The sequence below is a fragment of the Aethalodelphis obliquidens genome, unplaced genomic scaffold, assembly GCF_003676395.1.
Source record: "Aethalodelphis obliquidens isolate GAN/ISIS:26980383/991018 unplaced genomic scaffold, ASM367639v1 scaffold14, whole genome shotgun sequence".
Taxonomy (NCBI): domain Eukaryota; kingdom Metazoa; phylum Chordata; class Mammalia; order Artiodactyla; family Delphinidae; genus Aethalodelphis; species Aethalodelphis obliquidens.
In genome coordinates this window covers 17679580-17695590 of record NW_020837958.1, presented here as the reverse complement: position 1 = coordinate 17695590, position 16011 = coordinate 17679580, and the positions used below count along the sequence as shown (strand labels likewise).

Below are 16011 nucleotides of genomic sequence, written 5' to 3'. Positions count from 1 at the left end.
TAAAATGAGCAAATTAGATGAGCCAATAATTCACCAAAGAAATGCAAATAAACAAATAAGAAAAAGTTCAGCATTACTAATAAAGAAAATACAAACAAGTTGCTGAGCCGCAAACTGCCAAATATGCCACACACACGCACACACACACGCACACACCCCTTCTTTTAGGATTTTCAATATAAATTGCCACCAGTGTAAGGTCCTTGTTATCATAACCTCATCAGTTTTTACATATGTGTGCATGTGGGTGGGTACGTGTGTGTGTATATATATATATATATATATATATGTATATATGTATGTATATATATATACACACACACACACATACACACATGCACACACACACATATATATAGCTCCCCTGTTTGAGAACATTTGCCCTTTAATTTGCATTTAAAATCAGTTTCTTTAAATATTTTAGTTACAAGCTCTGAATAGTGAAGACATAGTAGATACTGCAAGCACCTCAGTATTGGTTCCCAACCCCAGGCCTTGCTTCTTCGTTCAAGGGACAAATGAGCACTCTGCACTAAATTGGGGCCCTAGTGTCAAGTGTCAGCAGCCTCAGGCCTGGATGCAGTTGGATATTCCAATGATTGTGCCCAGACCTAAGGGACAGTACCTGACAGGTGACATCAGCCATTTCCCCACTGTGCACTAACAACTTGTGATTGGTTTCTGCCATAGGCCAACCTCCCCCAGACCTGTGTTCTGAGGAGGAAGAACCAAGGCCCTGCTCCCTAAGAGCTGTAATGCAGGAAGGAACAGAACTGCCTCTTTAGGCAACGTGCTTACACCAATGAAATTTAAAAGCTCAAGTCAAGCTGAGCCAGTCTACAGGCCCCCCTCACCCCAATCCCTATATATATATATACACACTCAGGCCATCCAAGATGGCTGTTCTCTTGCTCACTGTACATCCCCTGCTCAATCAGTCCCTGCTTCACTCACATGACTACCCAATCCTCTTAATTATAGGGCTTCATTAGACCCTGATAACTGATAAGCCCACCGACGGCAATTCGCCCTATAAATGGTAGCCTCCTTCTCCCCTGGGGTAGCGAAGGCTGCTGTCATGTCTTGCTCACCTTCTGCTGTACACAGTGGAGATGCTGCTCCAGGACCTTGCTTTGGGCTGGTAAGATTCCATGTCCATTAAGCCACTGATGTCTCTGTCACTGTCTCGGGGCTCTTTCTTCGGTCTCGAGGCTGGGCGATCACAAGAAATGCAGGCCTGCGGGGTGTAGTCCAACATATACATATATTTTCTTTTTCCTATTCTCCTAATCCTACCTCTAGAAATCTGACCTTAGGAAAAAGAATCAGATACAGATGAATAATATTATGATATGCTAGCAGTGTTGCTTATAATAGTGAAAAAAATGGAAACAGCTTATCCAATTGTATGTAGGAAAGTGGTTGTTAGATCAACCAAGTTCATCCAACAATTGAAAACAAACTTTATAAGGATATTTAATGACATGAATGAAAGCTAATGATAAAGTATTAAGTGGGAGACTGCAGGAAAAAACAATTATTTTAAAAAGAGGAGAGTAGTCAACCGGAAAAATGGTAAACAAAAGTCATGTAAGATAAAGTCTAAGAACTGAATAGCTTCTTACTTTGGCAATTTAGGAGGCCAAATTTATCCTCAGCAAAAGCCTTTCTTTGTCTTTATCTTTAAAGAAGGCCAGTTGCTTTTCTGAGTGTCTGACCAGCTCCTGGGCTCTCTGAGAGCTAAAGGTAGAGGAAAGCACACGACGTTGAAGTCGAATATGGGTTTAAGGTCTCAATTTCACCACACATTACCCTCATAGGTCTCATTACCTTGAAGACATTAATTAAACTTTAATCCTCAGTTTTTTCATCTGTCCAATGAGCATAATACTTGTAAAGAGTCTATCTAGCAGAGTAACTAGCAAATACTGATGATAATCTTTTCCATTTCTTGCATATTAAATATGTTTATAATTACCTGTCCCACTCAGCTTCTAACTGGACATTAACCAGGTGAAATTAATCCTTGACCATAGTTAATGGGACCAGGTTAACTGACCCTAGAGGAGGCCCATCCATAAACTAATCTGATTCAATCAGAACTTCTCACCTGAAACTCTGAATAGTAGAGGAAAGTTCCAGTAACTGGAAGGAAGTGGAGCTGAAGCATCAGAATACAGACTTGAAGCTGATGGCTACAGTCATATAGAGGATAAATAATATTGAAAGCTCATTAAGAGAGGAGTAGCAGACGTGAAAAGGAGTGAGGAGAGTGCTTATACATTCCTGTAACAAATTATCACAGGCTTCTCAGGCATGCCAGCCCAGGGTCAGGCTGGACATGGCTGGGGGCTTCTGCAGAGCTATTCTCCCCTGTGGGCCTAGTGGTCCCTTGAACTGGTGGAACCTCACCCTGGAGTCTGCCTGTCTCTCCCACAAAGCTTCAGCCCCCAGAAAAGCCACAGCCCCTTAGTTTGGCCCACGGATGCTAGCTGGGCTGTCTATGCCAACCCAGGCCCTCCAGCCAGGTACCACCCAGCCCTCCCGCTCCAAACAGCCCCTGGCCTTGGTGGCTTCCACCCGTGCCTCTACCCTCTGAGTTTTGCATGTTCCACTAACCCAGGCAGGCAGTGGGTAGAGGCGGGAGCTTCCAGCTGCATCTGTGAGGGCAGAACAGTAACCCCCCCACCCCGAGGCACCTACCCCCAATAAAAGCAATTCTAACCTTACAAAAATATTCTCAAGCTCAGTGACTTAAAGCAACACAAACTTATAATTCTGGCGGTCAGAGGGCTGAACGGGGTCTCACTGTGTTTAAATCAAGGTGCTGGCAGAACTGCATTTCTCCCAGAGGCTCTACAGGAAAAGCCAAACATCCCTCGCCTTTTCTAGCTTCTTCAAGGCCCCTACTTTCCTTGATTTGTAGCCTCCTTCCAGCTACATCATCACTCCAACCTCTGCTTCCATCATTACATTTTCTCTCCTACTTCTGCTGTCACATGGCCTCCCCTACTATGTCCTATTATGACCCTCAGACCTCCCTTTTGTAAGGACTCTAATGATTACACTGGACCCATCCAGACAATCTTCCCATCTCAAGCTCTTTAATCACATCTCCAAAGTCCCTTCTGTCTACAACCTAATTCCCTTAGCCTGCCATATTATCTTGCATGACACCTGGGGAGCGTTATTAGCCTACCATTGTGACCACGCAGCCTCAGACTATTTCCAGCCCTGACTCTGTAAGGTCGTTTATTGTAATCTCATGTGGCAGAAATAACGCCTTTTCCGAGGCACATAGGAAGTCTATGCTCCTCAACCCCTTTGCGGTTAGACTGGGGCCAAGTGAGAGGTTTAGGCTAATGGGATGTGTTCAGAAGGGAGATGAGCCCTTGCTTCTCAACATGTGGTCTGCAGGACAGCAGCAACACCATCATCTTGGAGCTTGTTAGGCTCCACCTGAGGCCTCTGAAGCAGAATCCTCATTTCAATGAGATCCCAGGTGATTCTGATGCACATTAAAGTTCAAGAAGCACTGATATAGGCCACTTCCAACCCTGGCACTTAAAAATACAAAATCCAATCCTCTAGCTGTCTCTTCCTCCACTGCAGTGACCTCAGAGGCCAAGAGTTCCAGGTCACAAAGCTACAAAACAGAGGCCACCCAAAGCACGACATAACATAAGCAAAAGATAAATTTCTAAGTTAAGGCACCAAAATTTGGGGGATTGCCTATTGCGGCAACTACTTTTTTTTTTTTTGGCTGTGTTGTGTCTTCATTGCTGCGCACGGGCTTTCTCTAGTTGTGGTGAGCAGGGGCTACTCTTCGTTGCAGTGCGCAGGCTTCTCACTGTGGTGGCTTCTCTTGTTGTGGAGCATGGGCTCTAGGTGCACGGGTTTCAGTTGTTGTGGCACATGGGCTCAGTAGTTGCGGCTTGCAGGCTCTAGAGCTCAGGCTCAGTAGTTGTGGCGCACGGGCTTAGGTGCTCTGCGGCATGTGGGATCTTCCCGGACGAGGGATCAAACCCGTGTCCCCTGCATTGGCAGGCAGATTCTTAACCACAGCACCACCAGGGAAGCCCGCAGCAACTACTTTTAATTATCCTGGTTTTCAGTAAGATATTTATTTGAGCTAGCTTGGGTAGATTTGTCTCTTGCAATCAAAACTTTGCCCATGGGCTTCCCTGGTGGCGCAGTGGTTGAGGGTCCGCCTGCCGATGCAGGGGACACGGGTTCGTGCCCCGGTCCGGGAAGATCCCACATGCCACGGAGTGGCTGGGCCCGTGAGCCATGGCCCCTGAGCCTGTGCGTCCGGAGCCTGTGCTCCACAACGGGACAGGCCACAACAGTGAGAGGCCCGCATACAGCAAAAAAAAAAACAAAACAAAACTTTGCCCACAACAGCAGTTCTCAAACAAGTGAGCATCAGAATTACCTGAAGAGCTGCTTAAAACAAATTGCCAGGCCCCACCCCCTAGAGTTTCTGATTTACTAGGTCAAGGGTGAGGCACAATAACTTGCATTTCTAACAAGTTCCCCAATGATGCTGATGTTGCTGGCCCTGAGACGACATTTTGAGAGCCACTGGCTTACAATTTCACTGTTAGAAGCTTTCCATCACTATATAATTCAATTCTGACAGTATAGACCAGGAGGCTGCAAACTATTGCCCATGGGCCAAATCTGACCCACTGGCAGTTTTCACGAATAAAGTTTATTGGAACTTTGGAACACAGCCATATCTATTTATCATCTATGGCTGCTTCCTCACTACAAAGGCAGAGTTGAATCACTGCAATAGAGACCATATGGCCTGCTGCTATGTACTGAGTGTGGATTAGCTGAGGGCTAATCCACTAAATTGGTTGGGTGGCACTTATAATAGTATCTATACAAATTCTCATGTTGATCTAATCACCAAAGTGATGGTATTAGAAGGTGGGGCCTTTGGGAGATGCAAGTCATGAGGGTAGGGCCCTCATGAATGGGATCAGTGCCCTTATAAAAGAGACCCCATAGAGCTCCCTCACTTTCTGCCATATGAGAACACAGCGAGAAGATGGCTGTCTGTGAACCAGAGAGCAGGTTCTCACCAGACACCAAATCTGCTGATGCCTCGGTCTTGGACTTCTGGCCTCCCAAACTGAGAAATTTCTGTTGTTTATAAGCTACTCAATCTGTCATATTTTAATATAGCAGCCCAAATGGACTGACACCCACAAAACCTAAAATATTGACTGCCTGGCCCTTTACAGAAATGACTGCTGATCTCTGATGTAGACTACAGTGGAATTGTTTTCCTTATATTATCCTGAGACTACAGAACATTGATTTACTTGAGTATATTCGTTGATCATTCTCTACTTCTACTATGCCATTTTCGCTTTGACAACAACCACAAGAAAATTATTTGAAAACTGGTATTTACTATTACTAGGATGTCCCTAGTAAGAGCATTTGTTATCAAGTACAAGTCTCCCCAACGTGGAACTGGAAAGATTCTTGGGAAGCAACAGGATTTTCAAAGTGCTTGTAAAAGTTGGCGAAGTCTGGGTTGTTTCAGTATATCTAGAAGAGTGCTGAGGCAGAAGGGGTGTTGCACAAATGAAAACCAGGCATGTTTCAATGTTATAAACACTCTCTTGATTACCTCACGACCTATCTGCTGGAGTTACAAATCAAAATGGGCCTCTATGTCTTTCATCACTCTAGGGTCAACCTAGTTTATTAAAATCAAACTGCCTGTTATCCTCCAGAATGGTACATAAGCCTATAATATATGCTCTTTCCACCCACTTCAAAAGCCCTATGACCCATTTTTTTTAAAAAAAAATCCTTAAATGTGCCAACCCACACACACACAAAAGCACTGTCTTTTTTTTGTAACTATTCTTTCAGGCTTATGCCTTTTAAAATAGTGGTGTCTGCAGAAATGTCACATCAAAAGAAACTGCCAGAGGTAGAAGTACTTAACTGAAACTGCTTTTATTAGTATATTGGAAGAAATCTGCTGGCCGAAGAATGGAAAAAGGACTGATACTGAATAAAAACACCATGGTGCCAAAGGGAGATGGGGTTTTTTTGCTATTAAAAAAAATCCCACCTCATATTTTAAAATCTAAATAAGAAGATTCTCTACTGACTGTAGCCAGTTTCTTTTTTGTTTTTTTTTTTAAAAAAAAAAACCCTTTCAGAGCCTCCCCAGAATTCTGATCCCTAAATGGAACTTAGGGATCAAAATGGAACTTAGGGCGAATGGAACTTAGGGCTAATCCATTAAGTTGGTCAGCTGGCACATATACTAGTCTCTGTGTAAAGTCAGTCTCCACTACACAGTTGTCAACTATGTCAATCCCCCTCATGCTCCTTTAGAGCTACTCACACCAGAGCTCTTAGTAGGCACTGTGCCCTCACTTTTTTCTGGGGTATGCATAGACTCTTCCCTTTATCTGCAAAACCTTAAGTCCACTGTTTTGATTAATCCTCATTCTACTACCTTATGACTCACCATAGCCTCCTCCCTTACCCACCACCTCAGGAAGAATCCTGACCCTACCTCCCCCAAAGTGTCCTCAACTTTTTAAGAGGTCCACAAAGGGGTGCCTCACATGCCCATAGACCAGGCATCCAGTTTCGTCCTTTACCTAGTGTCTGCCATGTTTTCTCAGACTCTGGCTCCCTGTGTCTAGGGCCCTGAGAGCAGTATCCACTGCAGATGATGCCCGTCGTATGAATGCCAAAGTTCTGGCCAAAGATATTGTTGCTGAAACTGCTAAGCTGGGAAAGAGAGGGATGCTGGCTTCCCTTCTGGGTAGGAAATTGTTCCTCTAACTCTATACCACACTTTGTCACTTGGGCCCCAAAGAAAACATTTGTCATCTTCCTGGGGCAAGTCCCTAACCAGAACTCACACATCTTTCTCCAACAATATGCAACAGTTCTTCCTCCTCAGGACAGTCTAAATCTAGTCATTTAAAAATATATACCCTCAAGTTCTCATTTTACTGACATGGTATTTTCCTTCCAATTAGTCCCCCAGTCACACATCCACAAAAATGTCCATTTTATAAGAAAGGTTTGGCTTTATGTAACCCATAGCATTGGGTTACATAAGCCACAGCATTGGGCAGGCATAAAGATGGATTATTAGAAATAAACATCTCTCAGGAATACTCAGAGTCATCCAAACATCTCTTTACTTTTCTTGATCACTTCTGATCCACACTGAATCAGACTCAGAAGAGTATCTGAGAAACTTCTCTCCCTGATCTCCCTCCCTCCTTCCCAGCTTACCTTTTCTACCCTTCTGTTCCTGGCCTGCTGGTTTCCCCACTCTCTCCCAGATCAAGGCCATACATATCCTTTTTTCACGGCTCCTTCATAGCCGTATATTGGGTTTTTCAAATTTTTCACAGCTGAGCATCTATAAGCCAAACATTCCTTTCTTGTCTCTAATAGCATCACATTGATGCATTATGCCCAAAGACCCTTTTCCTACCAGTGCCAGGAAGGAAAATGAGGGAAATGGAAAAAGAAAATCGCTCATGTCACATGTATGTTTGTCTAACTAAAACGTTTTGCACCAAAGATGGATTAAAATCTCCATCTTTGGAGGGGACCTTCAAGATGGCAGAGGAGTAAGAGGTGGAGATCACCTTCCTCCCCACAAATACATCAAAAATACATCTACATGTGGAAAAACTGCTACAGAACACCTACTGAACGCTGGCAGAAGACCTCAGACTTCCCAAAAGGCAAGAAACTCCCCATGTACCTGGGTAGGGCAAAAGAAAAAAGGAAAAACAGAGACAAAAGAATAGGGATGGGAACTGCACCTCTGGGAGGGAGCTGTGAAGGAGGAAAGTTTCCACACACTAGGAAGCCTCTTCACTAGCAGAGACAGGGGGTGGGTGGGGGGGGAAGCTTTGGAGCCACGGAAGAGAGAACAGCAACAGAGGTGCAGAGGGCAAAGCGGAGAGATTCCCGCACAGAGGATCTGTGCTGACCAGCACTCACCAGCCTGAGAGGCCTGTCTGCTCACCTGCCGGCCGGGGTGGGTAGGGGCTGGAAGCTGAGGCTCGGGCTTCAGAGGTCAGATCCCAGGGAGAGGACTGGGGTTGGCTGCGTGAACACAGCCTGAAGGGGGCTAGTGCACCACAACTAGCTGGGAGGGAGTCTGGGAAAAAGTCTGCAACTGCCTAAGAGGCAAGAAACCATTGTTTCCGGATGCAAAAGGAGAGGAGATTCAGAGCACACCCTAAACAAGCTCCAGAGATGGGCACGAGCTGCGGCTATCAGCGCAGACCCGAGAGATGGGCATGAAACGCTAAGGCTACTGCTGCAGCCACCAAGAAGCCTGTGTGCAAGCACAGGTCACTATCCACACCTCCCCTCCTGGGAGCCTGTGCAGCCAACCACTGCCAGGGTCCCGTGAGCCAGGAACAACTTCCCCGGGAGAACACACGGCGCGCCTCAGGCTGTTGCAACGTCATGCCAGCCTCTGCTGCCGCAAGCTCGCCCTGCATTCGTACCCCTCCCTCCCACCAGCCTGAGGGACCCAGAGCCCCGTAAACATCTGCTACTTTAACCCCATCCTGTCTGGGCAGGAACAGATGCCCTCAGGTGACCTACATTCACAGGCAGGACCAAATCCAAACGTGAACCGCAGGAGCTGTGTGAACAAAGAAGAGAAAGGGAAATTTTTCCCAGCAGCCTCAGGAACAGCGGATTAAATCTCCACAATCAACTTGATGTACCTGCATCTGTAGGATACCTGAATAGACAATGACCAAACCAAAACTGAGGCAGTGGACTTTGGGAGCAACTGTAAACTTGGGGTTTCCTTTCTGCATCTAATGTGTTTCTGGTTTTATGTCTATCTTACTTTAGCATTTAGAGCTTATTATCATTGGTAGGTTTGTTTATTGATTTGGTTGCTCTCTTCCTTGTTTTTTTTTTATATATATATATTTTTTCTTTCCTTTTTCTTTTTGTGAGTGTGTATGTATATGCTTCTTTGTGTGATTTTGTCTGTATAGCGTGGCTTTTACCATTTGTCCTAGGGTTCTGTCTGTCCTATTATTTTTTTTTTTTGTACAGTTTTTAGAGCTTGTTATCATTGGTGGATTTGTTGTTTGGTTTGGTTGCTCTCTTCTTTCTTTCTCTTTTCTCTTTTAATTACTTTTTTATTTTTTATTTTTAATAATATTTTTAATAACTTTCTTTTATTTCATTTTATTATTTTTTCTTTCTTTCTGTTTTCTTCTCCCTTTTCTGCTGAGCCATGGGGCTGACAGGGCCTTGATGCTCCGGCCGGATGTCAGGCCTGTGTCTCTGAGGTGGGAGAGCCAAGCTCAGGATATTGCTCCACCAGAGACTCCCCGGCCCTATGTAATATCAAATAGCGAAAGCTCTCCCAGAGATCTCCATCTTAATGCTAAGACCCAGCTCCACTCAACAACCGGCAAGCTGCAATGCTGGACACCCTATGCCAAACAACTAGCAAGACAGGAACACAACCCTATCCATTAGCACAGAGGCTGCCTAAAATTATAATAAGTTCACAGACACACCAAAACACACCACCAGACACGATCCTGCCCACCAGAAAGACGAGATCCAGCCTCATCCACCAGAACACAGGCACCAGTCCCCTCCACCAGGAAGCCTACACAACCCACAGAACCAACCCTACCCACTGGGGGCAGATACCAAAAACAATGGGAACTATGAACTATGGAGGGCTCCAACACAGTAAGTTAAGTAAAATGAGAAGACAGAGAAACACACAGCAGATGAAGGAGCAAGGTAAAGACCCACCAGACCAAACAAATGAAGGGGATATAGGTAGTCTACCTGAAAAAGACTTCAGAGTAATAGTAAAGATGATCCAAAATCATGGAAATAAAATAGAGAAAATACAAGAAACATTTAAAAAGGACCTAGAAGAAATAAAGAACAAACAAACAATGATGAACAATGTAATAAATGAAATTTAAAATTCTCTACAAGGAATCAATAGCAGAATAACTGAGGCAGAATAATGGATAAGTGATGTGGAAGATAAAATAGTGGAAATAACTACCGCAGAGCAGAATAAAGAAAAAAGAATGGAAAGAATTGAGGACAGTCTCAGATACCTCTGGGACAACATTAAATGAACCAACATTCGAATTATAGGGGTCCCAGAAGAAGAAGAGATAAAGGGTCTGAGAAAATATCTGAAGAGATTATAGTTTAAAGCTTCCCTAATATGGAAAAGGAAATAGTCAGTCAAGTCCAGGAAGCGCAGAGAGTGCCATAAAGGATAAATCTAAGGAGAAACACGCCAAGACACATGATAATCAAACTATCAAAAATTAAATAGAATGGAAAAACGTTAAAAGCAGCAAGGGAAGAGAAGCAAATAACATACAAAGGAATCCCCATAAGGTTAACAGCTGATCTTTCAGCAGAAACTCTGCAAACCAGAAGAGAGTGGCAGGACATATTGAAAGTGATGAAAGGGAAAAATCTACAACCAAGATTACCCAGCAAGGATTTCATTCAGATTCAACAGAGAAATTAAAACCTCTACAGACAAGCAAAAGCTAAGAGAATTCAGCACCACCACAGCAGCTTTACAACAAATGCTAAAGGAGCTTCTCTAGGCAGGAAACACAAGAGGAGGATAAGACTTACAATAACAAACACAAAACAATTGAGAAAATGGTAATAGGAACATACATATCGATAACTACCTTAAAGGTAAATGGATTAAACGTTCCACCAAAAGACACAGACTGGCTGAAAAGATACAAAAACAAGACCCATATATATGCTGTCTACAAGAGACCCACTTCAGACCTAGGGACACATACAGACTGAAAGTGAGGGAATGGAAAAAGATTTTCCATGCAAATGGAAATCAAAAGAAAGCTGGAGTAGCAATTCTCATATCAGACAAAATAGACGTTAAAATAAAGACTATTACAAGAGACAAAGAAGGACACTACATAATGATCCAGGGATCAATCGATGAAGAAGATGTAACAACTATAAATAGTTATGCACCCAACATAGGAGCACCTCAATACATAAGGCAAAAGATAACAGCCATAAAAGGGGAAATCGACAGTAACACAGTCATGGTAGGGGACTTTTACATCTCACTTTCACCAATGGACAGATCATCCAACATGAAAATGAATAAGGAAATACAAGTTTTAAATGATACATTAAACAAGATGGACTTAACTGATATTTGTAGGACATTCCATTCAAAAACAACAGAATACACTTTCTTCTCAAGTGCTCATGGAACATTCTCCAGGATAGATCATATCTTGGATCACAAATTAAGCCTTGGTAAATTTAAGAAAATTGAAATCGTATCAAGTATCTTTTCTGACCACAATGCTATGAGACTAGATATCAATTACAAGAAAAAAACTGTAAAAATTACGAACACATGGAGGCTAAACAATACGCTACTAAATAATCAAGAGCTCACTGAAGAAATCAAAGAGGAAATCAAAAACTACCTAGAAACAAATGACAATGAAAACACGATGACCCAAAACCTATGGGATGCAGCAAAAGCAGTTCTAGGAGGGAAGTTTATACCAATACAATCCTACCTCAAGAAACAAGAAAAATCTCAAATAAACAATCTAACCTTACACATAAAGCAATTAGAAAAAGCAGAACAAAAAAAAACCCCCAGAATTAGCAGAAGAAAAGAAATCATAAAGATCAGATCGGAAATAAATGAAAAAGAATAGAAGAAAACAATAGCAAAGATCAATAAAACCAAAAGCTGGTTCTTTGAGAAGATAAACAAAATTGATAAACCATTAGCCAGACTCATCAATAAAAAAAGGGAGAAGATGCAAATCAACAGAATTAGAAATGAAAAAGGAAAAGTAACAACTGACACTGAAGAAATACAAAGGATCATGAGAGATTACTACAAGCAACTATATGCCAATAAAATGGACAATCTGGAAGAAATAGACAAATTCTCAGAAAAGCACAACCTTCCAAGACTGAACCAGAAAGAAATAGAAAATATAAACAGACCAATCACAAGCATTGAAATTGAAACTGTGATTAAAAATCTTCCAAAAAACAAAAGCCCAGGACCAGATGACTCACAGGTGAATTCTATCAAACATTTAGAGAAGAGCTAACACCTATCCTTCTCAAACCCTTCCAAAATATAGCAAAGGGAGGAACACTCCCAAACTCATTCTACGAGGCCACCATCACCCTGATACCAAAGCCAGACAAAGATGTCACAAAAAAAGAAAACTACAGGCCAATATCACTGATGAATACAGATGCAAAAATCCTCAACAAAATACTAGCAAAGAGAATCCAGCAGCACATTAAAAGGATCATACACCATGACCAAGTGGGGTTTATACCAGGATGCAAGGATTCTTCAATATATGCAAATAAATCAATGTGATAAACCATATTAACAAATTGAAGGAGGAAAACCATATAATCATCTCAATAGATGCAGAAAAAGCTTTCGAAAAAATTCAACCAGCATTTATGGTAAAAACATTCAAGAAAGTAGGCATAGAGGGAACTTACCTCAACATAATAAAGGCCATATATGACAAACCCACAGCCAACATCATTCTCAATGGTGAAAAACTGATACCATTTCCACTAAGATCAGGAACAAGACAAGGCTGCCCACTCTCACCACTATTATTCAACATAGTTTTGGAAGTTTTAGCCACAGAAATCAGAGAAGAAAAGGAAATAAAAGGAATCCAAATCAGAAAAGAAGAAGTAAAGCTGTCACTGTTTGCAGATGACATGATACTATACATAGAGAATCCTAACGATGCTACCAGAAAACTACTAGAGCTAATCAACGAATTTCGTAAAGAAGCAGGATACAAAATTAATACTCAGAAACCTCTTGCATTCCTATATACTAATGATGAAGAATCTGAAAGAGAAATTAAGGAAACACTCCCATTTACTATTGCAACAAAAAGAATAAAATACCTAGGAATAAACCTACCTCAGGAGACAAAAGACCAGTATGCAGAAAATTATAAGACACTGATGAACGAAATTAAACATGATACAAACAGATGGAGAAATATACCATGTTCTTGGACAGGAAGAATCAACATTGTGAAAATGACTATACTAACCAAAGCAATCTACAGATTTAATGCAATCCCTGTCAAACTACCAATGGCATTTTTCACAGAACTAGAACAAAGAATTTCACAATTTGTAGGGAAACAAAAAAGACCCTGAATAGCCAAAGCAATCTTGAGAAAGAAAAATGGAGCTGGAGGAATCAGGCTCCCGGACTTCAGACTATACTACAAAGCTACAGTAATCAAGACAGTATTGTACTGGCCCCAAAACAGAAATATAGATCAGTGGAACAGGATAGAAAGCCCAGAGATAAACCCATGCACATATGGTCACCTTATCTTTGATAAGGTAGGGAAGAATATACAGTGGAGAAAAGACAGCCTCTTCAATAAGTGGTGCTGGGAAAACTAGACAGCTACATGTAAAAGAATGAAATTAGAACACTCCCTAACACCACACACAAAAATAAACTCAAAATGGATTAAAGACCTAAATGTAAGGTCAGACACTATAAAACTCTTAGAGGAAAACATAGGCAGAACACTCTGTGACATCAATCACAGCAAGATCCTTTTTGACCCACCTCCTAGAGATATGGAAATAAAAACAAATATACACAAATGGGACTTAAAGAAACTTAAAAGCTTTTGCACTGCAAAGGAAAACATAAACAAGACGAAAAGACAACCCTCAGAACGGGAGAAAATATTTGCAAACGAAGCAACTGACAAAGGATTAATCTCCAAAATTTACAAGCAGCTCATGCAGCTCAATAACAAAAAAACAAACAACCCAATCCAAAAATGGGCAGAAGAGCTAAATAGACATTTCTCCAAGAATATATACAGATTGCCAACAAACACATGAAAGGATGCTCAACATCACTAATCATTAGAGAAATGCAAATCAAAACTACAATGTGTGATACAAGGTATCACCTCACACAGGTCAGAATGGCCATCATCAAAAAATCTACAAACAATAAATTCTGGAGAGGGTGCGGAGAAAAGGGAATCCTCTTGCACTGTTGGTGGGAATGTAAATTGATACAGCCACTTATGGAGAACAGTATGGAGGTTCCTTAAAAAAACTAAAAACAGAACTACCATACGACCCAGCAATCCCATTACTGGGCATCTACCCTGAGAAAACCGTAATTCAAAATAGTCATGTACCACAATGTTCATTGCAGCTCTATTTACAATAGCCAGGAGATGGAAGCAACCTAAGTGTCCATCATTGGATGAGTGGATAAAGAAGATGTGGCACATATATACAATGGAATATTACTCAGCCATAAAATGAAACGAAATTGAGTTATTTTAGTGAGGTGGATGGACCTAGAGTCTGTCATACAGAGTGAAGGAAGTCAGAAAGAGAAAAACAAATACCGTATGCTAACACATATATATGGAATCTAAGAAAGAAAAAAAAAAGGTCATGAAGAACCTAGGAGTAAGACGGGAAAAAAGACACAGACCTACTAGAGAATGGACTTGAGGATATGGAGAGGGAGAAGGGTAAGCTGTGACAAAGTGAGAGAGTGGCATGGACATATATACACTACCAAACATAAAATAGATAGCTAGTGGGAAGCAGCTGCATAGCACAGGGAGATCAGCTCAGTGCTTTGTGACCACCTAGAGGGGTGGGATAGAGGGTGGGAGGGAGACGCAAGAGGGAGAAGATATGGGGATGAATGTATACATATAGCTGATTCACTTTGTTATACGGCAGAAACTAACACTGTAAAGTAATTATACTCCAATAAAGATGTTAAAAAAAAAATCTCCATCTTAGAAGACGATAACCTGTAGTTTTAAAATGGCAACTTCCGCAGTTTTGAGGTTTCCAATATCTTATGGCCAAGACTCAATCTCAGGTTCATCTCATGGTACCAGAGGCATCCCCTAAGAGTTCCCTAAGAATGGGAACTCTGCCCTGAGATAATGACTTTGACCACATGTATTAGTGAGAGTCATTCAGCTTGAAGTAATGGAGACCCAAAATAATAGTGGCCTAAACAAGATAGAGATTGTTTTCCCTTTCCTGTAAAATTTTGAAGTTCAGTAGTCTAGGGCTAGACTACTGTGAAAAGTCCTCAGCAACTCATGTGCTTCTAGGTCACTGTACCACCGACTATAGAGTGTAGCCCTTGCCCTCTTAGTCCAAAATGACACACCCACCTTACAAGGGGCAGGATGGAGGAAGGATAGGACAAGAAGGAAGAAAAAGGGGCAAAAGCTGCTTGCCACCTGTCCCCTGAAGTTCCAAAAACTGCCAAAAAACATTCTACTTACGTATCTTTTTGTTCAAAACGTGGCCATTCTTGGCTGAAAGGGAGGTAGGGGTGTTTTACTCTTTGTTCTAGGCAGACATATACCCACCTACAAAGTCTATTCGTGTGGGAGACTAGAAAGAGAATGGATATCAGGGGACAAATAGAAGTCTCTGTCATATTGTGCTCCTGAAATCACTCTCTTTCTCTGTGCTAAAAATAAACCCTGGAGTCACCTAAAATAGAATGCTTTAAATTCCCTGTTTTTTATAAAAAGCTGAGCTACAAGTCAAAATTCTGCCACTCAGTGTAACCACTGGCAAGTCACTCAGTGGTTTAATTCTTTGCCTTATTGTAATAGGGATGTCTGTCCTGCCACCTTAAAAGATTTTTCTGAGGATTGATTGGGAATAAACTGAGATAATAAAGGTGAAAGTAATTTTTTAAATGTGATATAAATAACTCTTGAGGCAAAGTAGAATTAAAGCAATAAATTATCTTTTGTCTTCTTTAAACATATACGTCTCTCTTTCAAAGCATCTCCATTCCCCTTTTAGGTTTCTTAGTGAATTGTGGCAGATAGATGTCAAGAGAGCAAAGGGTCAGAAACAAAGGCGTGT

At 41.8% G+C, this 16011-nt stretch overlaps 1 long non-coding RNA gene across 1 annotated transcript in view; it reads right to left on the bottom strand.

Annotated features, from left to right (window-relative positions):
• Positions 1-1033: 1033 nt before the first annotated feature.
• The window catches only part of LOC113624884 (uncharacterized), a 99863-nt gene continuing 84885 nt past the window's right edge, over positions 1034-16011 (bottom strand). The window contains exon 4 of the long non-coding RNA XR_003434505.1: positions 1034-1237. This is a non-coding gene — a long non-coding RNA (uncharacterized LOC113624884). The remainder of the gene's footprint in view (positions 1238-16011) is intronic.